Source organism: Scomber japonicus, chromosome 19 (genome assembly GCF_027409825.1).
Source record: "Scomber japonicus isolate fScoJap1 chromosome 19, fScoJap1.pri, whole genome shotgun sequence".
NCBI lineage: Eukaryota > Metazoa > Chordata > Actinopteri > Scombriformes > Scombridae > Scomber > Scomber japonicus.
This window is the reverse complement of record NC_070596.1, coordinates 17,570,211-17,594,839: the sequence shown is the minus strand read 5'-3', so window position 1 is coordinate 17,594,839 and position 24,629 is coordinate 17,570,211. Positions and strand designations below refer to the sequence as shown.

Sequence of the window (24,629 nt, the reverse complement as noted above, 5' to 3'; positions counted from 1 at the left end):
CAGGTTAAAAAAAGAGACTGCTTTAATTTCAATTAACTATAACACACATTAAAAGAGGCAAAACAAAACACACAGTGAGGGAAGACTAGAACCAGGATGAGGAGTTGGACTAAACAAATACATCAGCCAATGAACTCTGCCTCATTAAAGTGTTGTTTTTCTTTTTAAGTGAGATTTATAAAAACAGAATCTAATTATATTTACAATACATTCATTATTTTTCTGTATACACACCAGCAGTTAGAAAGATATAGACAATATGAACTGGGTTGTTAACTTAGAAGAGCTCAGATTGCCCCATAGGGGCTAAGCTCCCAACAGGTGGGGTTGGAGGGGGATTCAGTTCAGCGGGCAGCGGAGGGGGCAGGGGAGGTCGACATGGGGCCTGATTAGAAGTTGAGACGACAAATGGAGCACACTGAGTAACAGCAGGAGCATCCAAACCATTTGATGTGGAATTTTATAAAACACTTTAACAGAAACATGATGTAGTGACACAACACTAATATTGCTTGTGTCAATTTTAAAATCTGACATAATAATCACTGTAAAAATAAATTATACTTATCACACAAATCAATCTCAGCCCAGTCCATGCTGACAGTATAAGGCACTTACTGAGACAGCCTGTGTTTGGAATTGCATACTACCCTACTATTCATACTACGTATGTCGTCAAATAGAGTATGTAGTTAGTTCCAACTGCATAGTATGTAGATTTTGTGTATGCAAAAAATGCCAGGATGTATACCAGATTAGCAAGAGTGTGTGGTGTGAGCTTACCCGACATACTTTAGACAGTGCAATGGTGGAAAATTTAAGCCAGGCTAAAAGTCCGTTGCTCTAGATCTGTTAATGTCACTTTATGATTTTTTAAAATATTTTTTTCAGGTGAGAATATAATGATTTAGATTCCCAATATGTGGTCAATTTATCCAAATAACACTTGTTTGGAAATTGTATCTGATATTTTTGGGAATGTCAGGAGCTGCTGGCCAGGTGAGATCAGCCAGCCATGTCAGCTGCTATCAGCCTGATTCCCGAGGTGATCAGTCAGTCAACATGTCGTCATCCTGGGGAGAACATGATCTAATGAACTGATATGTGCAGCTGTTTTTACCGATCGCTCTAATGTCTCCAAATGCTGAGTGGAAGAAGTAATGTTTGTGATAAACAATTTTCATTCAACGATTTCTCAGACCAGTAATGTTGTGATCGATACTGTCATGTGATGCAGTCATATAAACAGTTAGCTGGTAATAGCACAGTTAATCATCCATTTAGTAAGCAGTATGTTAGTTTGTGATTTCCAGCACAGCCACAGTCTACCACAGTGTTTTGCAACTACCTTTAACAACGGTCCCATCAAAGTGTCATTTGAAATTTTGATAGATTGTTTAAATGAGCAGCAATTAGGTTTCACATTAAGGCTGCAGGCAGCGTGATGACACCACAGTAGCTATCAGTGCTGCTAGAGAATGAAAACATGAAATGCACTGATATATGTGGTTGGTTATTATCCATGCAGACAGACTGAAATGTTTGTACAGTTAGACAGGAAAGGAAGATAAGAATTTCACTAGATCATATTTGTGTAGCTTGGCTGCTGCAAGCCGCTATGACAGGCTCATCTTTATAGCTGACTTGCTTACGACCAGTGTTTCAGCAAGAAGCATCAAACGGCCCATTTGCTCTAGGTGAAAGTGTAAAAAGTAATGAGAAGAAACAAAACAAAGTCTGATGCATAAAATGTTCTAATTTTGGCGGCTGTTGTAATGAAGAAGCCATGTCAGCGTGGTTTGAGAGAGGAAGTGTTAGATAGCTAAGGATAAAGTGAATGTCTTGATATTGTTTGAAGGTGATGGATCTTTTTTCTAGGGGTTAAGCCTAAATAAATCATGCCTTTGAGATAGTGCCAGCAGCATGAGCAACTATGATCTGATGTTACCTCTTCACTCCTCTCTCACTGCAGCTCCAGCTCTCTGTGATATTGTCTTTGGTTCAATGTCAAGTGTTTGAGCACCATGTTAAACACACGGTGGCTTGCTTTCTTATAACCAGATGGTATTGGCCTGTAATGTATAAAGCATATAATGTTGAGTGCAGTTTGCAGGGAAACAGGATTAATGTGTTGAATGGGCTGACTCATCAGCATTTCCAGCACAGGCAGAGTGAAAGTGACATATTTTGGACATGCGTCATAAATATGAATGCACACACATAAACACACACACACACAAACACACACTTGCACAATGATTCATGTGTGACTGCACATACAATTTGGATCTTGTGATTATCCAACAGCATCGTCACATACCACCGAGCAGATTTATATACACGGATACTCAAAGTCTGTATAGTCATAGTGCAGCGTCATCACAGCATGTGCACACATACACACGAACATGCACACACGCACTTCCCTTTCTCTGTGGTGATGAGATGATTCATCACGAGGATGAATATGTCGTCAAAGAGGGGAATTGCATACATTGCAAGACGACATTTATTATTCAAGCATTTAAATAAAAGCCATAACACTCCAGGTGTAGTAGAATGAACCCGATATGAAAAGCATCATGACTGCAATATTCTCAATTTTAATTAAAAAATAAATCATCATCAGAATAGAGTTAATATTACTGATAAGCAGATTGTGTTCATGCTTTATAATTGACCATTATGGTTAATTATATTATAAGTATGGATGGAGTCCTTCATGATCAATTGTACAGTCATGCATTACTAACAGTATCAGCTAAACATAAAGCACAGCATATTATTCAGAGTCATTGGACACAGCTGACTTTTTGACTTGTCCAAGCAGGAAAAGCAAGGTATAACTAAGCAGTAACTATGAGCTGTAGCCAATGTGGAAGTACTTCTAAATGCAAAATGCCACAGATGGCTGCTAGGTGCTGACTCCAAAAATCCTATTCAGATAGTGTCAACTTCTTTCCAGAAATACTAAGCCAATCATTTTTTTTCATCATTATCTCAATCACTAAATTCAGGCCCTCTAATAAGAGTGTTGGGGTCATTTTGAAAATGATATCTTTGTATATAAGATTTAAAGACTTATAGTAGGCTTTGATGTCTACTGTGTAGGCAATGATTTACTGGCACTGAGTCTGACTATTGTTGCAATATTTCAGTAAGTTTGATGTTACTTGTTAACACAATTTATCCAGAGTAGCTAATGTAAGCCGCAGTGTGCACCACTTGGTGTTCCCAGTAAGTTAGTGTTCACTTCAGTCCAAGGTAGCTGCAACAATAAGCTGCAACTCTGCAAGCATTGGGTGACATCACATCGTATATACTGTCTATGGGTTTAACTAATAACATTAATAATGCCTCTGAAATGTCTTAGTGAGTCAACATACAATATCTTACCAGAGCTGTGGCATTGATATACCCTGAATGGAATGCAGCCATTATTAATGTTGTTAGTTACACCTGTGCTTTTCCTGCAATGGCGTGAGAAAACATCTGTTGTAAAAGGGCCCATTAAAATGGCTTGTGAGTGAAATGACGCATTTATTCATGAAATTAAAAGTGTAATGCTTCGGGTCACATGTGACAGGGATGGAGCATCAGCCTGCTGTAGACACTAACATTGAAGGTTTCTGTTCTGAGAGAAGAATGACTAAAATATTCACCTGAATAGTGTCCGGTGTAACCAAGTCTTTAGTCACAGCTGGCTGAAACAGACTCACAGTCAGCAGTCACATCAGATTGACCAAAGACACACAATAAAACCAAATGATAGCCCACTTCATCTTTAAAGTACAGGTGTGAATCATTGCTTTGTAGTGGGGCGTACACAAAGAGACTTATAGCCAGCATTTTGGTTTGTTTATAATTTGTAGTTGTTCTACTTCCCTAAACAGGAATTGGATGACTCAATGGTGACATTTTTACTACCAGATCATAAAACCCCACACTAAATCTGAAATGAGGAATTGATCAAATTGCCAGGAAATCATATAGCCAAGATGTAATCTGATACTTTTATCCGGAAAGTACAGAAACATTCTCAGTAGGATGTGTTGGTATATAATGCGTCATCTTGAATGTGTGAAGGTGTCATATGGTGTTTGATGAGGTTTTTCCAGTTTTTATCAAAGCATCTTTTGGATTCCACACTGATGTGAATGGGATGGGTATCTCAATACTGCATAAATATGTTTTTATTACTTCAGGGAGACAAGACAGTGTCCGTATTTTGTGACATCTAAAACTAGATGAAACTTAACGAGACAAGAGCACATAAAATCAGGGTGAAAATCAGTTTGAACCACAAACTCAGAGCATTTTTCAGAGATGAAGATTAGTCTCAGCCTTGACTTGATTTCAGCTTGACTTCTAAATTATGTGTGTACAATGATCAAAATCACTCGCCTACCTTCCAGGATTTCATTCTTAGAGTAATAGCTGCTTTCATTTTCCCATGACCTACATTGTGGTAACCTGTGAAAATTGTATCTTTATTTGACATGTAAGTTTCATCTGTTGAATTGTGCACATACTTTTAGATAGAAATAATCAGCATTTGAAAAAGTTTACTATACTTACTATAAAGATCAGTATATGAATGAAAAATAACAGTTGGAAAAAACTGTAGAAAACACCCACAATTTTCTTCATTACGTCCTAGTTTTGTTTCCGAACTATTGACTAGAACCTGAAAGGCTGCAGAATAATGCTCTACTTTTTCTCCACTGGGGTTCCCCAGGGTTCACTACTGGTCCTCCTTTTCATCTCTTTCTAGACTCTAGTCTTCACATCACATAACTTCTTCTTAACTCAGAGTCCAGATACACTCTACCTTTTTTACCTATTTTACATCCTCTGACAGCTGGGAATATGACATATGGGGACTGACAAAGTTTCATCTCTGGCAAGAAGTGTTCATCTGTTCTTGCCTTGCTGACATTACCCCTCAGACGCTTGTCCATCAGTTGAAGAGACTGTGCAGCTGACTGGCAAGCCCCATGCAAGACCTCCCTGTCAATACTGACACTGCAGTGACTTAGAGAGCAAATTGCTGTGTTGGCCTCACATCACAGCAATAATCTAATCTAATCTACTCTGCCATATCTCTATCTATTTAACACTGCATTGCTGCCTTCTATTTTATTCAAACCCATCTCAAATCTGGATTACTGTGACCTCTTTTCAATCGCTATATCTTCTCCATGAAATTGTCCACATTGCTCTTACATGAGTGTACATACTGACTTTAAAAACAGAACTCTATACTTTGAGGTCTTGACCTAGACTCCTGTCCACGTTCTGTGTTCTGGTACAATTGTCCAATTATTTATCCCTGTCCCTGCAGTGGCCTTGCTGTCTCCTCTCTTCCCTGTAGAGGAATGACTTTCCCACCTAAGTTAGATTGAGCACGAGTCATTACTTCTCCTGTATTGCAACTTCCAAACCTATATCTGAATTATATCTCAGTCTTTATTTATATTTGCTTACAAAATGGTCCTGTTTAATTCATCTTTTTACCTTGCATAATTTTACTTTATCTAGTTCTTTGGTCACAGCATAAAATTTCATATATTATCAAAATGGGAAGGCTATTCACTCTCAAAGGAAGTGAAATAGGCTGTTCTAATAGTAGATGTAGAATAGCGTTACAAAATATTTTTCTCCATGAGCTGTTTTTTTCAGTGAGTTATATTTTGTGATATTCTTTCAGTTTAATGCATATTTTTATTTCTTTGCCATTCTAATAGTACAAAAATGTCTTAATCTCAAGCACAAATAATGACTCAGTTATAGCTATTACATGTGGTGTGCAGGCACTGAACCCTGCAGCCTTTACAGTGGCTGCAGCCTTTACAGTGGGCTGCTGATTTATGAATTTCAAATGATTCTTTTGTTGCACCCATCGCAAATATCTCAGAATAAAAGCATCAGCAAGATCAAAAAAAAGAAGAAGAAGGAAATGTCAGTTTGTTTTGTCAGCCCACAAATATGCTTCACTCACAATGACACAATGAGACAAGAGCACTATAATAGGATTGATTATGGATTTGCTGATGAGAGCGTGGGTGTAGCGTTATCAAGTTAGGAGAAAACTAAAGGCTGATGACTTTGATAACACCATATGTGGTGCTCCTGTGTGCCACCAAAACAGCATGTGGTCAAGGTGAATGCAGGAGCAGGAGGAAGAGGCCCATTTACTTTACACTGCTTAGCAGATGTTGTGGAATTTATATATGATGTATGCTTAGAGTAATTCTATCTGAGGTTGCTAAAATATGTATCTTGTGCATCTTGTAAATGTTTCTAATTTAAAATATTTATGTCACTCTTATGTCAATCATAGACAACATATCTATATGCCTTTTTACCAAGAGCGAGCCTTCCCCAACTCTGAGTTTTCCTTCCCTTTTCTGAAACTGTAGTAAAGCTGAGAGGAATACAAAGTAGGGGAAATCCAGCAAAAAGAGATTCAGACTGGAATCAATCCTAGCTGGGGGTGTATGTTGTTCCAGAGACGGGAGCTTTAACCACACTGTCTCAGAGAAATTATGAGCACATTTAATTCCAAAATGATCTTAAAAGCTGCAAAGTAAATACCACAGGGATACAAGGCAGAAGGGAGATAATTTAATGCCATATCTTGAATGTAACAAATCACTCACCTGCAAAGCAATTTTTGTCATTATCTTAGTATAAAATGCTTTCAGCATCATTCAGTTTGTCACCACTGTCACTTGTAAAAATCAAAGCTAAGAGGGATAGGAGTGAATTAAAAACCTGGGTCATGCATATCCATTATCAGCTCAATGGTTAGCTGGTGCAACAAAGATATGTGACCAACAAGTGGATTAGAGCAGCAATGCTTATGAGAAAATAATCAGAGATAATGGAATTAACAGAACAGAGAGGGCTGAATTGGACATGACTTCAGGCACTGGGTTTAAACAAGTAGGGAAAAACATCTCTGCCAAATATGTAGGGGAGAGTCTCACTCACCAGTCTGTCTGTCTGTCTTTTGTGTCAGAAAGCTGCAGCTGGGTGCTGTGCCCTTCAGAAACAGAGCTGGTTGCCATATTTTGTGGAGCTGGAGGGGATGTTGAGTGTGTGTATACTCACCATGACAGGTGTCTATGTGGCTCGACTGTGACTGTTATCATTCCTTGTGTGTGTCCGTAATTGGCTGTGTGTGTGTATGTGCGTGTGTGTGTGTGTGTGTGTGTGGGCTGGCAGAGGTCGCAAGGTAATTGTCCTGTGAAAAAACAGTTGCCAAATGTGTGTGCGTGTGTGTAGCAGAGCACAGGAGGGAGGGCTAACCTCTGCCTCCATCTGTCCACGTCTGGCTGTGACCTCATAATCTGGCCTGTGGAGACAAACCCTCTTCACCACTTGCCACCTGCTACAGAAATACAGGTTAGATTGAGGTTATTACTGCTATGGATCCGCTGTTAAGGATTCACAGTCAGTAATGTGCATAATTTCATGTTTATTTGAGGGATCTACCTGACTCTTCTGGGTGCAAACCAGTGTAGTTTACATTTGTATTTTACACTTATAGCGTGTAGTGCAGGAGCAGAATATGTTACACCTACACTAGGAAAGTGCTTGTGCTTGATTTGTTTAAAGCTGGTTGGACTATGGCAGCCACTGAATCATCAACATTTGGGCTTGTTGCTCTTCTGCATTACAAAGAAACAGGTTACTTTTGCCTTTAGTTGAAACTACACCAGTTAGAATGAGTTCATTCATTCAAGGCAGGGGTTTTTACATATTTACATCTTCAAATAATACATTAAAAATAAGTCTCATTAAAGGAATTGTTGGATCATTTGGGGATTATATGCTCACTGAAATGTAAAAGCAACAATTAGTGGTTTTAGGGAGTTAATGTGTTTCTTGGTTGTATCCAGTAACTTCATTAAGTCTTCGTTGGCTGTCACTGTGATGATGATATGAAAAATAGTCAACACAACCCCCCCCCCCCCCCCCCAATCAGATATAACGTGTTAATTTAATGTGCTTTACAGATGCTAGTGGGTGGATTATGTTACCTTTCGACTAGGAGCGAGAGCCAGGCTAGCTGTTTCCCCCATTTCCAGTTTTTATGCTAAGTAAAGTTAGCTTTACATGTTGTGTAAGGAATGATACATGAAATTGCTATCAGTCTTAACTCTCAGCAAGACAGCAAATTAGCACATGCACCAAAATGTCAAACTATTCTTTTAAAGTCCCATATTTTAGATCTGTTGAGTAGGTGTGCAGTTTAGACAGTAGCAACCTCCCATAAATGACACATATTTTCACTTATCCACCTAATAGCACTATGATATCAGTGAATTAGTGACAGATGAAGTGTTTTGCTAAAGTGCATCTCACCAGCAGTTGTTAAGTGAATAGAGGCCTGTATCCATTTCACCTCCCTGATTATTGCAGCCAGGACTCAAAGTGATGATCCTAAAGTGCCGGCTCTTCATGTTCTACTGTGAAGCTGTAACCAACTCATCATTTTGATGATGACAGTGAGCAGCTGAATATACTGTAATGGCCACCGCTTGATGTGAAACCTTACCTTTAAGGTTATTTTGGGGCTGACAGACTGTTGAATCTGTCACAATATGTAAAATCTGAAGATCCCCCTCCTCCTTGGCTCTCCTGTTTGCTTCCCATTTCCCATTGTTACTGATTTCATCATAGTAATAACATACACTGGCCAATTAACACCTGAACGAGAAAGGAGTAACATTATCACAGGCAATGTTACAAGTGTTTTACAACATTGCTTTCCTTCCTCAGCACTGTGCTAGTATAATCAAACACGCTGAGCAAATCCTTCCAGGATGCATGTTGAATGCTGTGGGAGAGAACAGGTACCACTGTGCAGACAGGAAAATGTGTTTCTGACCTGATAATGTGGGTGAAAGTGGTCATTTCTTTCTCCCACACGGGTTTCATTAGAAAGTCTTTAGAGGTTATGACTTGTAGTCCATAAATCGGTGAGAAGGAATTGGATGAAAGGCGTTAAAGATTAACAAGACAAGGGCCACACGGGTCAATTAGGGTAAAATAAAACAGGAAGGAAGTGAGTAAAAAAGAGTCAATGAAAGTGAGAGATACCTCTAGTAAATGTGGAAAGGCATTTTTCAAAGAGAAATATTCATTGTGAGTACAAAGTACATATTCATCTCTGCTGTCATTTTCCATAGACACAATAATATGATTGTAATGTGTGTTTCAATGAAAGGTATATATTTACTTATACTTTAAGTAGGGAAATATTGGAAGACCTCTGATTTCAATATACAAAATATAACACTGAAAATGACTCCCAAACCTCTTTTCTGTGTCAACAAGTTTTACTTGGCATTCATTCTTTCCTCTGACGCTCGCCTCTTCCAGCCCTGTCTCCATCCTCTCCCTCCCCCCTCCCCTTGCCTGCTACTCCTCCTCTTTTCAGGCTTTGTTAAGCTTTATTTTTTCTCTCCTCCCTTGTTTTTGGGGTTGCTCTCTGTGATGTTAGGGTGGCGAATGTCTGCTAGCACGCTTGGTTCCTTGGCAAATAAAAGGTGGGGGTGTACGGTTGCCAATCAAGGCCTACTCCTTCTCTTTATTCCTTGAGGGTTTTGTCTTAGGAATAGCTCTCAGAAGCAAAACTCAAACAGAGAGAATGAATAATTAGCCTCAGAATTTTTTGTTTGAATCGGGAACTAGGTCGCCGGCTGCCACATGTCTCTATAGGGAACAACCTTGCTGAAAGAGGGAGACCTACGGAGGTTATAAGAGCCCCCTGAAGGAATGCTGCTTCACCTACTGAGAGGGACACACAGAGCCAGAGAGGCAGAGACGGCACAAGCATTTGACTTTTTTTTTTCTGTCTGGCTTTGGCTATTGAAATAGTGAGTCACATGTGGAAAGCGGCAATTCCATGATAGCAGAAAAAAAAAGAAAAAGAAAACATGAGCAAGAAAAAGAGGGGAGGATGGGCGGGAAAAGTGGGAAGACGAGGGAGGGGAAGATACATGTAGTGGGAGAGAGGGAGAGAAAAAGGGAGGGGAGAGTGTGTGTGTGTGTGTGTGTGTGTGTGTGTGTGTGTGTGACGGGAATTCATGCTTCAAAAAGAAGAAAAGAAGTGGTTTGTTTGGAGGGAGAGAGAACATCTGCGATTTCTCTTTGGGCAGTTAGATATGCAGTTGGTGTGTTGTCTTGCATGGTTCCTTACTGGCTGTCCTGCCAACAAAAACAACATACAATTATTTCAAAAAAAATTGGTGAATTCACACCTCCTGTTAACATGTTTCTGATCTCACATCTGTGAGAAAAGATCAGTGTGTTCTTCAACTTTGGATGCTTTTAACTGCTGTTACAGGTCTTATAGTCTTCTTGTGATTTCATAGTGCAAAAAGGAAAAAAACTGGGGGAAAGATTTTCCTCTGACTTCGTCCGGATAGACGGGGGCACATACACATGAGGGGAGGAGGGGAAATGAACTAGGAAACAAGGAATGAAGGCGGCAGGTTGAGAACTGAGGAAAAAATTGCCTCAGTCATGTTTACTTGTCTGTAAATTTGCGGGGAAGGACTGAGGATCTCTAATTTCCTTCCCTCCTCTTCTTCTTCTCTCCACCCCCTGTGGGCTGTCAGGGCGTGGCCTGTGACCTCCTGACCCTGTGCTGTGTGTGTGTGTGTCTGTGTCTGTGTGTGTGTCTGTGTGTCTGTCTGTGTGTTTGTCTATGTGTGTGTGTGTCTGTGTGTGTGTGTTTGTGTGTGTATGTGAGAGAGAGAGAGAGAGAGAGAGGAGATGTAAGGGTGAAGTTTCCCAGCTGCACAGAGAGGAGAGGGGGGTGGGGGTGTACATTTTCCCTTCGTGAAGCTTTCAGTTTTGAAAGAAAAGCCACAAACTGAAAGAATGAGAGCTTTGTGAGTCTTAGAGAGAAAGAGATGGAGAGACTGAAAGAAGGACAGAGAGGAGTGTTGAAGAGGTTGTGAGGATATTAGGGAGTTAAGGGAATCTGTGTGGAAGGGTGAAAAAGTGGGAACCAGAGTTGAGGGGTGGAGCAAACTACGATATAGATAGAGGAGGGAAGTACAAGGAAGGGAGGGGAAATGAGAAAGAGATCGTGACATTTCCATTTTTTTTTAAAGATCAACAATCTAGTTCTAATATGGGCTACAGGTTTTATAGAAATCCCTCAAAACAAACAGACCCTGTTTATGTATTTTAGCAGCTACTTACAAAGGCTGCTGTGTCTTAAGGAGTGCTGGGTTTCACGTTGAAGTTAGAGGGGAAGCATGTTTCTCAGTCTTGAGCTGTAACAGTCGGTTTTATGGGGTGATTTGGAAGCACAATAAATAGAATGCACCACTAACAAAGAATCACTCAACTCTGTCTTTGATATGTCTGCATGCATAAGAGATTAATGACATCGAAAGTCATGGGCTGATATCAGTGTTGCCTCAGGTTTAGTCTTTGGCACCAATGCTGTACTTCCAGGTCACTGCACTTCCAACATTTTATTCATGTATCTGTTGCACACAGTACATTTTGTGCTGCAACAAAAAATAAGTGAAGAGTACAGAATGAATAACGCATCAGTTTCCTGATACTTCTGTTATAACAGGAAGAAAAAGTGTAAATATGAGCATACAAATACAGCAGTTGCTTTGTACTATGTATGTCATAGTGTGATACTGTATAGAAATCATTTAAGTTAAAGTGCATGGGAAAAAACAGAAGATTAGAGCTCTATTTTATCATATCTTAGATCTTATTTCAGTCTGAATTTAAGATGAAGGTTAATGACAGAAAAGGCTAAATATACATATATTTGAAATAAACAGTAGATGATTAAATGTGATGAATGCTGCTGTTGTTTCCTTCTATCTTCCTTCTTGAAGACGAGCCAGCTGCCTTTGATATCTGCAGTTTGTGAGGCCTCTCAGCCTGCGTCAAGTGACTACAACGGCCAAATTGATTTTCTCCCCTGGCGTTTTTATCACCAGCATAGAAATTCTGATTTTGTTGCAGTAACCACACAATCAATGTTCCCACAATAGCCGGCTATTCTCATATAGGGGCTACAGCAGTTTGTTAAAACAATTATGAAAATAACATTTTCTGGTACTGTAGAATATATTATCTATCAGGAATGTGTTCAGTGAGTCACAGTCTTTAGTATCATAAAAGGAAACTTTGCCAGCAGTTTATCATTACAGTGAGCAGATATGTAATTATAATGAGTAATGCAAAACACATCATCCAGTGGAATTTAAAGATCTGCCTTAGACTACAAACTTTGGCTACTTGTTTCTGTAGTGGTGCCTTTAAAAGCCCTATGAAGTGACACTCTTCCTTGATTTTATGTATTTCCTGTTGAAACAGGACGTTGGGGGAGGACATAGTGCAGGGAAGGATTGCAAGTGTAAACCAATAAGATATCAGTTTGGGAGAGAAACACAATTTTATTATAGGGGATAGGTGGACAAGATTTTAATTTAAGCCCACTTTAAACCCACGGGATGATGTCTGTATTTAAGATATTCTGTTTTAAAGGGAGTGGAAGTCATGTGAGGTCATTTCATGAGGACTGTCAAATGTGGGTCTCCCAAAAGACTACCAGCAAGAGGGAAAAGTAAACATTTAAAAAAAAATCATACTACTAAATACTGCAGCTGTTTGGTTTATTCAATGAAGTGGTACTTTTTTAGTTTTTGGTAATTGTTTTCTGACATCACTACCCGGTTACACCACTAAAATAAATTCCCACACCACTTTTACAACCAGCTGTTCTTCGGTTCACCTTAAGTATCTGTAATCCTGTCATAAAAACTGAGAAACTGGGACATTGTGAGAAGTAAAAAACCTCACAGAAATGATCATTTAGAGCACATCTCCATCCTACATATGAATTATACCAACAAAATCACATTATGCTTAAGTAATAAATGAAAAATGTACAATTGAATCAAGATTTAATTCTACTTGTGCCGCCTTGTCAACATCATGTTCCTATAGTAGTAAACAAATGAGCAGTGATGCCAGACTCCACGTGAATTATGACCACACTATACAGCGTTACTTCTGTTTAAAGATTGGTGTTCAACTGAGTGATATGTAGCTACTATAAGACATTAGATTCATCATAAAGTGGTGAATACTAACACGTTTTTGCTGATGGGCTGTTTTTTTTAATTGCAACTAACTATTGATCTCTGCAATCCGATGAGAGACTTCACTGAAATATGTATCATCAGATCATAAGTGCACTAAGGACCAGAGGAGGGACCAGCATAGACATTGTACGTACTCCTATGAATGAACCGCAGCATGGCCTGCCTGTAAAGAGAGGAGGGCTCTCCATCTCTCGCTCATCCTCGAGAGAAAGAGAGAGGTTTGCTGTCACTCTCTCTCTCTACGTCTCTCTCTCTCTCCTCTCTCGTCTAGTGGCAGTTAGGAAACCCTGTGGAGTCCCACTAAGCCTCTCAATGGCTGCCCTGCCTCCCACCTCGAGGCCCATTCACTTCTAATGAGGTGCTCAAGTGTCTGTGGCTTAACATGAGGGTCAGCACCACAGAAGCGGGCCCTTTTACACCACTAGCAAGTGATTAATGATATCATGCTCTTATTTTTTAATCTGTTTGTGTTTTATTTGGATATGCATCAGCTAAAATGTTTGTCAAACTTTATTTTCTGTGCAGCAGGCAAAGTCACCATGAATATTAATATCTTTCTCTGAAGCTTGCTTCACAGATAAACAGAATATTTACATATATTAAATCATCAGGTAGCACTGTAAAAAATAAATAAATCATTGTAGCCTACTGTTTTTAGCTTGATACTCAGCTTCAGTGTGTCCCAGCACTAAGCTTGACACTTGACACAGTATTTTGACAGCTACAGGTATATACTGACTAAATGGGCATCAAAGGAAGTGTTACTTCACTCTTCCTTAACAACACTCAAAGTATCACAAACTCATCCCCTGGAAAAATGACACACACACATTGTTTTTAGATTGTTTATCACTAACCTCCTCCCTCCGATGTGGTGCTCTTTGTTTACACTGCCAGTGAAAATAATGTGGGCCCAACGTGACCAGCCCACTATCCTTTAGTATCTTGGAGAGCTTCTCATTATGAACAGGCACTGACTGGCAGAGTTCAGTGTCAAGCTGATGTTGTGACTGGTTAGAGGGAGAAGTAACAACTTATGAAAGGTAAATGTGAAAGGAAGAGATAAGGAACTGTTGTAAAGAGAGGTGAAGGTTGAAGGTCAGTTTCCCCTTCATGTCATTTCATTTTCAAGCAGATTTTTAATTACTTTCTGCCATTTCTCCTGATGTTTGATTCATTTTTGAAAAAAAAAAGAAAAAAAAATCTATTTTTAGCATTTAGTTGGCTCTACTTATAAATGGACCTGAGACACACGGAGGATGCCGTGATGCAGACCACCAGTGGAATTGCTCAGAAACATCTGCTTCCATAAATAGCAAGCTGTAAATAGAAGCTGTCCTCACCACTTTCTGCTATGTAAACTGTAATAAACAGTTGCTGTTACTTCCTGTGTATTTCTGGCAAACAGGATCAATTCTGAGAGGAAACAGTTTAAAGTGGCATTGAAGAGAATTCAGGACAAGACTATATTTAAACAGCAGAAAGTCAAACTGTGAAAAGAATACACATTATTATAATCTTATTGGTTAAAGGTTACACAGTCAGTAAATATACCTACAATAACTTAAGTGGAGGGATTTTAGGACATTTATGTTTACGCTGAAGATAAAGACAAAAAATGCACCAAACAAACCCACAAACAAACACATTGTAGTCATTTTAATTTGATTTTTAAACATTCTATAAAATACAAATGTCACAAAGCTGAAGTCAGTATATTTAAAGGTACAGCGTTTGAGGAAATAAACAGATTTTTGTTGGAGAGTTTAGTTTCTTTCCATAGCTGTTTTCATTTTTCTTTTTTCTTTTAATTCTTTGCTGAAATCAAAAAAATGTCAGTTGTGATTATATGCCGCCACCAGAGACTAGATGTATTTTCACCACAATGTGTGGAAAACAGTTGAGACACTGGCGTCCCATTCATTTATTTATTACCCACCGACTTATGGGAAAACACTTGGCACTTAGCACTTAGCATGCATCCCAAACATAAAAAGATTTGTGTGTGGTGTTGCTTCGTGTGTGTGCATGTGTGTGTATGTGAGTGTATGTGATGGGTTGAATGAGCTAAGTGACTGTCAAATTAGGCAAGGGTGTGGGATAATTCTATTGGCTTTTCTCTGCACAGTTGGCTCTGTTTTGATTGTCAGGGTTGGTGAGAGGCCAGCGTACAACACACACGCACACACACACGCACTTACAAACACACTCCTCATTTACTTTCAGCATCACACAGAGCCCACTCCTTACCTTACCTTCACTGTCATATCTCTCCCTGTCATCTTCCTGTTTCATGCAGACCTATTTTCTTCCTTTGTGGTCTATTTTCTTCTGTCTGTTTTTCCTTTCCTTTCACACCAACTATCCCCCTCTGATCCCTCTACACCATCACTCCACCACACGTCCCACATGTTTACTCTCACACCAACACAAATGCATTTTATAGCAGGTTATATTAGTGAGTAATCTCATTTGTGTTCTTGTTGTTGGCATAATAGCCCCAGCTAGATCCTCCCCAGTCACTCTAATTACACCATTGACTGCATTAATACAGTAAATATCCTGTGAATTATACATTACACTGTCAACATGCTCTTACAGTAATGACAAGTATCACGTACAATATCACTGGACTGACTGGTGAGATGCTTAATAGATTAAGGAGCTTATGTGTCATATTTGTTGACTAAATTAAATATACATGAGTTGACTTAGCTGTGGAAATACACTGAAAACCAACAAACGCCAAATAAGATATTTAATCTCTGAAAAGTGAAGCACCACAAATTGAATCTGAACATCAGACTAGTGATATGTGCTTGCCTGTCTTGTTGACTTAAATGAGAATATCTGAACTGTTGGGGTTGTAGCATGGTGGTGCAGTGTTGTGCATTTTTTTCAATTATTTATTTTCCTCTCATGCCAGTGATGATTGCTCCTCTCTTGATTGTGTAAAACATGCAGCATTGTCTGTGAAATAGATCCCTGTTTGCACATGAAGAGGCTGACTCCTCTGAGAATCACAGCTAGTTATACCTCTTATCTTTCCTTCTGTTGTTTTGTGTATACTTTCCCTTTTATTCCTGTTAATTTAGCAGTTTCACACAAGCAGACACATGTACAGTCTCGCTCACACTTGGTTTTATTTACCCTATGCTCTACCTGCTCTCATCAGTATGCCTTATGTACGCTTGCAGAGGGGCTTTATCACAGGCAGCAGTGTGACAAGCTGTGTAGCAATAAAACAGAACCCATGTGAATAAACCCCAATCTATGTTAACTTAAAGTTGCGACATGATATATTCTGTACATATTGTTAAGTTTGCAAATTCAAAACCAGTTTTCTACATGTGCTCACAAAGCCCCTGCTTGTGCTTTATTCCTTTTTTTTCTTTGAATTCCCCCATTGTCAGAGCCAACAGTAGAAAACAAAGTGCTGTGAATATGGTGTGCAGCGAGGTAACGAGGGGAAGTTGTGTAAGGGAATATCGAGATCTGCTCTGTTGACATGGCCTGGGTCGGTGCCAGCCACCCGCTCTTACCCTCCACTTTGACCTCAGCGAACAAGAGGTGGGGTTTTCCTGGCTGCAGTTGCTCTGGTCCAAGTGGTGCTGCCAGGGGGGGGGGGAGAGACAACCAAAAAGTTTTAGATAGATTATAGAACACTCGCATGGATGATCAGACGTGTCACCAAATACTTATACTGTAGTTGCTTTTGCGTGCTTGTGTTTATAAAAATACACACGCTTGTGGCACAACGCTCACACCCTGGTCCCTTCTCTTGCCTCTCTGTCTGACTCACCCCCACAACTATGCAAGCAACTTCAGCTCAGTCACCTAATTGATTCCAGATTTCCTCCTCATCCCTTCACTCTCTCTCTCTCAGCCTCCTCCTCCTCCTCCTCCTCCTCCTCGCTGTCACTGCTGCCTCTCGTTCTGTCCATTCTGGGCTCTCTGGGTCTCAATGCCTGCCATTTGTACATGCAAACTGTTTGCCATTACAAATATGTAATCATGAATGTGTATATATAAACATGATTGTGTATTTGTGTGCACGATATGTCAGTGATATTTATTTCTGTGTTTATTAGTCCATGGGTTCCTTTCTATAAGTGTCTCAGCTTTCTTCCTGTAATGTCATTAGATGAGATTACTTGTTACTATTTAAGCTCACATGCAGTTTTTACAGAGTTTCCTGTTAGAGTGGTGGCGGTGTATTACGAGGCATGGCAGATACTGTTGTGTTGTGTTGACAGGTGTCGCTGGAAAGTTTAGAAAATGGTGTCACTAGAGCATGAGAGCGCGTAGGTGACTATCACATGGATAGGGGCGGAGGATGCCGGGTGCTGGGTGTTTGCTGTTTAATGACCTGAAGAGTTGACAGCAATAGGTGGAAAAAGTCTGAAGAAAATATGGCCCTGTCTTTGTTTCAATGCTAAATTAAATGTTAAAGTTTAAATATGACCTCAGTGTTGATAATTCAGGCACTTTAGAGAGCTGATCTGCTTTTGATGGATTATTGCTCAAAATAAAACTATTAATGTCAAACATTTGAAAGACACAGTATAAAAACATTGACATACAGTGTGCTGTAACGCTCAACACCAGTTTACACACATTCCATATTTGTTAAAATTGTTGAATGCCTATATATTAGTCTTAATTTTAAGGTCAGACACCAAGATCTTTTTTGTTGTTGTTCATAAAGATATATTAATGTATTTTTACATCTTCATGTTTTTAAAAGTACTTTTTCTTTTAAACATTTCTTTATACGCATCTCTTCCAGCAGCCTATTACATCATTTCTTGATATTGAGAACATTTTCACTCCTGTGTGTGTAAAGCATACAGTGAGGTAGTGGAGGCTGTGGATACAGACATGGTTGAGCTAATAAATGTATACAGTGCAAAGGGTATGCACAAAGTAAACTGTGTGTCCAGTGGTTACTGGGTCATACAAATGTACAGTATTTACACACCGCTGGATAAAAGGCACAGTCAGATGTCATGTCCTTATGCTACTGGTGTCAGATGCTACTTCATGTTTAATTGACCTCGCCTGATCCTGTAACCTGCTCTTGTGTGCAGAGAAATCTTTCACATCAGCCAGCTAGAAAACAAGAAAAGACTAGAAGACCACCTGGGTCCCAGTGACCCACTGTGATACACAGATTTTCCACCTTAGCAAAGAGTAAGCTAGCCATAAAAAAATGCCAAAAAGATTGAAGTGTTTTTTTAAATGATATCTGTTTTTCAGTTCAAGTGGGAAATAGCTTAGTGTAATAAGTATAGATAACTTGGAAATGTATGACAACATTTATTGAGAGAGCAACAGAGAAAGTCTTTTGTGATTAGACTTCATCACCATGAGGATAGGCTTCCCTCGACACTGCTGGTGGTGGAGTGGGTCTAAAAGGGAGAATGCCAGGATGATAATCATATTAAAGAACAGCATTCAAGGAAAGTGGACATAAAGATAATAATGGTGACATAAGAATTTGCGAATGAAACAATGTATGAGATCTTCCTCACTGAACATTCACCAAAGCGTCATTTAAAAAACAAAAGTACTGACGTTCAAACCAAAAAAAGATTCACAGACTGATAAGAGTTCAAAGTTTGTGATCTATAACGTTCAGGAACAGCAAAAGATTCAACATGTTAATGTTCTAAAACTAGAACTATGGCCAAATAACCTAAATTGGAGGCAGATTTGTCCAGTGGAAATAAAGGTAAAGCTCTCATAACTTTTTAATGAGTGGTACATTTTCTGTTTTGTATTGAAGGTTGTGAAGGTCAGTTGGCCTACAGTGGCTGCATTAACTCTGTCTCTGTGCCAGGGTAATACAGCATGTTATTAATATATTATCAGTCAGCACAGTGACTGTACCCTGCCAGTATTATAAACTGTAGGTAAAAGCAATAAGTTATCCCCTCTGGCCTTCTTGTGTTTCCTTGAAGACCATAGTTCTTTGTTATTCTGATGTCCAGAGTGCCTCATATCACCCTAATACCTGTCCTGGGTGGGGTTTCCCCTGTAGGAAATGCTTAGGTCAAGAGAACAAGAAAACACAGTGGAGAAAGTGAACCATTGCTTTAAAATATCACAAGCCGGTGTCTGAATGCCCCGATCAATAAATGAATCGAAAACTGAACCGTTCTGTAAGGTCTGAGGAGTAACATTTACTGAACTGCAACATAAAATCAAATAATATATCTGCAGGGTTGTTGATCAATATGAGTAACTCAACAATTACTTTTCTGTGTGCTGATTCAAAGCTGACTCTCTGGCCTGTTTGGTGCTTTGAAGCAATTGGCTTTTATGGCGAAATTATTTTCTTGGGTGACATTTTTAGACCTCACACAGCACCACGGGGTGTTCGAAAACCACGTACACTCATGTCAGTGTCAGGTAGTATCATATAAATGTAGTGTGAGCTTAACATGACACGTCTGCAGTAAAAAGTAACATTTTCTTCTATTGTCTTTCAATATAATCACTGTGGAGGACACATCATAGTTTAATGTGATTATTTCAAAATTGAAATGGTACCTTTTACCAATATACATCACATATAATATTGAAATACTTAGAGGATGAAGAATAAGAATAACTATCGTTAGACCCTTGATCATAAGGAAAAACCCTTCGGTATAATGTAAGAAAGCTCAGGAAGAGCAATAGAGAAGGATCCCTCTTCCAGACGTGCCACAAATCTGCATACAAGCAAGACCAGATAACAGAAATACAGCATGAAAAAAACAGGATGACAAAGTTGTAGATGAATTGATAACATAATGAAGAAGCTGATAAGTAGAACGTCGAACAACTAGGCACATCCAAATAGATAGGGCCTGAAACGCATAGGTAGGATATTAATTTTTCCCATATTGCACATTTCCACATACTTGCTGTCTAGACAAAGACACAAACAAACATACAGTCCTTGGTATCTTTGTTTCCCTCTCTATCCACCTGTGCAGCCTCTCTCTCTAATAGTAAAAGCCCATAAGTAAAGGTATGTGGCCATGCACACACACCACATTCACTACATACCCACACACATACATGTATAAATGCATGCACTCACACAGACAGACACACACACACACATTACACACAGCAAACAGAGACCAACCTCTGTTCAGACATGCAGCAGGGCAGCTAATTAGTAAAGTGGCAGTGAGGTTTGTGTGAAATCACACACACACACACACACACACACACACACACACACACACACACACACACATGCACATACACACATATACACACCTTCATTGCCTGCACACTGCAGAGACACCACTGGACACCAAGACTCCTGGTGCTATTGATCCAAGACAAATGAACAAATGAGAGAGGGGGGGTGAGAGAGAGAGAGAGAGAGGGAGAGGAGGCAGGAAATGTGTGGAGAGAGGTCATCGTGTGCAAAGCAGAGTGTTGTCACACCTCAGCTCCCGCCTTCTCTCGTTCTTAGATCAATACCATCTTTGTGTTTGTTAGCACAGCATTGTGATGGCGAGTTGTCGCTCCCCCTAGTGGTGTGAGACTAGAGGGGGAGAGAGAAGGAGAGAGAGAGAGAGAGAGAGAGAGAGAGAGAAACAGGGAAAAAGGTGGATAGTGAGTCAGAGAGGGGGAAGCATAAAGAATGGAAAGATAGGGTTAGATACAGATGATGAGATAGAGAGAAAGAAAGGTGGGAATACAGCGATAGTGGCGACCCAGTTCCATCACTGCTTGTTTGTTGTGTTTGGGGTGGTGCGGCAGTTAAGAGCATTGTGGCATTGACATGGGGGGGGGGGGGGGGGGGGGGGGGGGGGGGGGGTTGTGTGAAGCATTTCTATGAAGGTTACGCCACTGTACACACTCTCATACAGTACTCACACGTTTTGCAGTTTGCATGTGCACAAAAGCACTCTGGGTATCAGTACTCACACGCACTGCAAGTACAAACATGAACACACATTCACACATTCATAATAATTCTGATCATTTGATTCCTGATGTTCATCTCACACTGAGATGTTTATACTTCTGAGGCAAACATGCATGCACACACGTTGTTTTATGTATGGCTCCATGTAGAGTAATGACATTATGAGAGAAACCATACTATAACAAATGTATTTTTAGGCATAGCAGCAAGTGAGGGTAATATCTGCCGGTCAGTCAATGACTTTGGCCCGGACTAAAATATCTCAACAACTGTTGGATGAATTACCATGAAAGGTTGCACAGACATTCATGTTCTCAAGATGAAGATATTTAGCTTAGTTTTATGGTTCTGAGTGAGATGCCTCAACTTTCATGTCATATCCTGTTTGGTGGTTCCCTACAACTTCTCATGTAGCACCATCAACAAGTCCAGTACTTTAATTTATGACACAATGTCTGCAAAACGTCCTACATCCTTAACCATAGCTGTACTTTGTAGTTGATGATAGCATACATAAAAAAATCACTCCTAGTCCTACACTCCATCATTTTATTTGAGTGTCTGAAATCTGAGTGTGTAAATGTACTCACTGTAAACAATAGTGTGTTCATGGCATGTACACTACCTTATGTTAACAATACCACAATTCAGCATGCTGCATTTTATTGACTTAAAAATTACAGCTGACATCAATGATGCCAACTGATGATGATTATCAGGTGTTTGAAATATCAATTTGCAGATAACTATTGAGTGAACAATTTACTATCTATACTGTAGCTATATGTGAATGAGTGAAGGAGTGCGGGATTTTGGATAATATTGTAAGCATTTTAGCTAACATTAACATTTAACTCAAAGCAATGCTCTGTCTATGTACAGCCTAACGGAGCTGCTATAGACTTAAAAAAATCACATTCTTTTGTTTTTATTTTGACCACTAACAACTGAAAAGCAGCTCAGTAACTACAAAACCAAATTTAAAAAAATCATAATTTGAACCTCAAGTTTGATGGTTATTATTCATAAAATTATTATTTTTTAGTAATTTTGTCTGTCACATTATCATTTTGGCCCAATTTCACTCTCACTCTCTTAACTGTAAAAGCAAACATGACATTTTGGTCAATGTGGGACTTAAAATGTGTGAATTATCTATGTATGTATGTATGTATATATATATATATATATATATATATATATATATATATATATATATATATATATATATATATATATATATATATATATGTGTGTGTGTGTGTGTGTATTTTAAATCTGTCTTCTTCTTTTTTTTTTAAATCTTGCTATTTATAACTGAAAATCAATAAAAACCAAAAATGATGAGCATTAAGGTTATTCTAATTGAGACAGTGGTTGATTACATCCAGTCCCTTTAGAATCTTTCAGGTATGATGCAGTTAGCTTTCTCTAGCTCAGGCTGTGATGAATGATGGATAGTGATGCTTTAAAGCCCTATTGCACTTAGCTGTGCATTTAGAGTCTACTGCATGCTTTTCCCTTGGGCCATCTATGTTCTTCCTCTGATTAACAGCCAGTAAAAACTCAAAACATGACAGTTACTGACTGACTGTTGCTGAAATGACAGTTTCATGGTGTTTTCTCCGACAATACACCTCAAACGTCCCTTTGGGGCACCACTGCTTTAATATCTCAGATCATCATTTTATTTCACACTCCATTCTCTGTATGTATAATGTTTGTATGGGGTTGTCTGTGTGTGTGCTTCAGTGGACATCTGACCTTGTTTGCTTGCAAGTGATTTGTCACACCTTGTGTTGATGTGGTGCACTGAGCTGGCTCTTTGGCAGCTAGAATGTAAACAGGAGCATCTAATGTGGATTGCATGTTTTCCAGGTACCTAAATATGTTCAGCAACCTCTGTTGGAATTTGTCAATATATTGTAGCTGCTGTCTAAGGAGCTACAACATTACATGCTAGAAGGAAGCAAATGTGAAAAAAGTCCCTTTTAAGTCTATTGCTCTGGTGAGGTGTATGGTTCAGATCTTGAGTGTTGCGAGGTTCAGGAGTCAGTGACACAGTTTTGGGGTGAATAGGGGTCAGGAGCCTGCTGTGTAGTTGGTCGGGAGCAGATGGTTGTGGAGGATTGGTGGACGGGGAAAAAGTTTAGGGGTTTTTAAGAGAGGGAGAGAGAGGAGGAGATATTGAGACAGTGAGAGCTAATGAGCTGGATTTGCTGGAGACTTGGCATTCTGCTCATGGTGCTCGCTCTATCTCTCTCCTCTGTAGAAGAGCTGGCTTGAGCTAGCTTCCTGTCTGAGCCCTGAAGCAGGAGTAAATGAGGGGTGGGTGGGGGTGGAGGAAGGAGGAGGAGGAAGAGGCAGAGGGGGGGGGGGGGTGTTGGAAGCAATAGAACAGAGGAAGGAGGAGAAGGAGGAGGGTGAGGGGCGGGAGGGACCAGTGTTGAAATTGAATGCCAGGGCGCCATGTTCTCACCGCCAGCGTTTCCATGGTTACAGGGTAATTCTGGCGAGTAAGGAAATTTCATTCACTCTGGTATGAAGAAGAAGAAGAAAAAAAAAAACAGGAGGGAAATATCAACAAAGCAACAGAGAAGGGGAAAGGAATACACAACATCAATAAAAAGGAAAAAAAAAACAAACAGGGACGAGGTAGAGAAGAAGGAGGAGAAAGAGAAAACATCTACCGGGGTTTATGCCACCCATCCCCCAGGCGATCTGCTTCTGTCTTTCATTCCTTTTTTCTTGTGTATTTCTGTGATGCTTGGTTTGTTTGCCACCACCCTATAAGCAAACACAACACCCACCCACAATCCTCCAGTTCTTCCAGCAGCCCTGCAGGTATATGGCAAAGAACAAAGAGAAACACTGTTAACTGGCCGCTGTGTGTGTGTCTGTGCATGTGCGTGTGTATGTGTGTGATTCTTTTGGGAGGAGGGAAATGGGAGCATGTGCCGGGGAAGGGTCGAGGGGTTAAAGAAATCAAGAGAATTGCTCACAACACATTTGGCACACGCATGTGAACTGGCTGCTGACATGTCAGAGACTCGGGCAAAGTGACACTCGCTTGGCCAACCTTATCTTCATTCCCTAAAAAATTTCACAGGCAAAAAAAGGGCTGAGCTGAGAGTCCGTATGCGTGTACAAACCTGAGCATGCAAGCATGTGTGTCAGCCTCCGCAGATACAGGCACACTCTCGCTCTCTAGCTAACTGAGCTTGACAACTGCATGGGGTTTGACTGGGCTGTCGCTGCAGCCAACCTGACAGCTGCACAGCCAAGCACCCTCTGTGCGCACAATACACACACACACACACACACACACACACACACACACACACACACACACACACACGTATATGCACATGCACATGACTTCAAGTGCAATTTCTAAAATGATGCTCAGGTTTTCTCATCTCAGCACATACAGCATGTTTTGACAGCTATAAACATGCAACACTGAATCATGTGTTGTTTATTATCCTCAAGCTGGTGTGTGCAGATGTTTCTCTGTCGCTGAAAAT

General features: G+C 39.8%; 1 protein-coding gene across 2 annotated transcripts in view; it reads left to right on the top strand.

Moving 5' to 3' along the window:
- Positions 1 to 24,629, top strand: part of LOC128380046 (mediator of RNA polymerase II transcription subunit 13-like) — a 76,146-nt gene that overhangs the window by 20,645 nt on the left and 30,872 nt on the right. The window lies entirely within an intron of this gene.